Source organism: Mandrillus leucophaeus, unplaced genomic scaffold, assembly GCF_000951045.1.
Source record: "Mandrillus leucophaeus isolate KB7577 unplaced genomic scaffold, Mleu.le_1.0 Scaffold542, whole genome shotgun sequence".
Lineage (NCBI taxonomy): Eukaryota > Metazoa > Chordata > Mammalia > Primates > Cercopithecidae > Mandrillus > Mandrillus leucophaeus.
The window spans coordinates 565,492-566,397 of NW_012105831.1; positions in this window are offsets into that span (position 1 = coordinate 565,492).

The following is a 906-nucleotide window of genomic DNA, read 5'->3' on the forward strand; positions in this document are numbered from 1 at the left end:
ACCTGAGGTCAGGAGTTCAAGACCAGCCTGGCCAACATGTTGAAACCCCGTCTCTACTAAAAATACAAAAATTAGCTGGGCGTGGTGGCACGCACCTGTAATTGCAGCTACTCGGGAGGCTGAGGCAGGAGAATCACCTAAACCTGGGAGGCAGAGGTTGCAGTGAGCCAAGATAGCACCATTGCACTCCAGCCTGAGTGATGCAGGAAGACTCCGTCTCTAAACAAAACAACAACAACAACAAACAGGAGCATGTGAGCCACAGACAAGAGAAAAGGTGATCCGTGGGAAGACCCTGAGAAGGAGCAATGGCTGGGATCAGCAGAAAAGGATTTGAAGATGATACTGAATGACATAAAAGTACGTGCTCACTGAATGAACACATAGGAAATCTCAGTAGAGAAAGAGAAATGATAATAAAGAACCAAATAAAGATTATAGCATTTAATCCACCATCAGAATACATTTAAACAGATGGTCATCCAGAGTTATGGAAAATAATAACGCTAAAGTTTGCTTGCAAAGTATTGGGGTTGTCCGAGAAGTGCCATGGGGGTGTGTGTAGGTGGGGGTGGTAAATGGGTCCATTTGTGAAGAACAGGGTAGAGAAAAGGAATAGGGAAGAATTAGTGTGTTATGGGGCGTTCTCAATGGAGGAAAATAGTTGGTATTTTCGTCTACAAATAAAACAAGAGTAATGTGTGATAAGACTTAAAAAGCAGGGGAAGGCCGGGCATGGTGGCTCACACCTGTAATCCCAGCACTTTGGGAGGCAGAGGCGGACTGATCACCTGAGGTCAGGAGTTCAAGACCAGCCAGCCAACATGGCAAAACCCCATCTCTACTAAAAATACAAAAAATTAGCCAGGTGTGATGGCACTCACCTGTAATACCAGTTACTTGGGA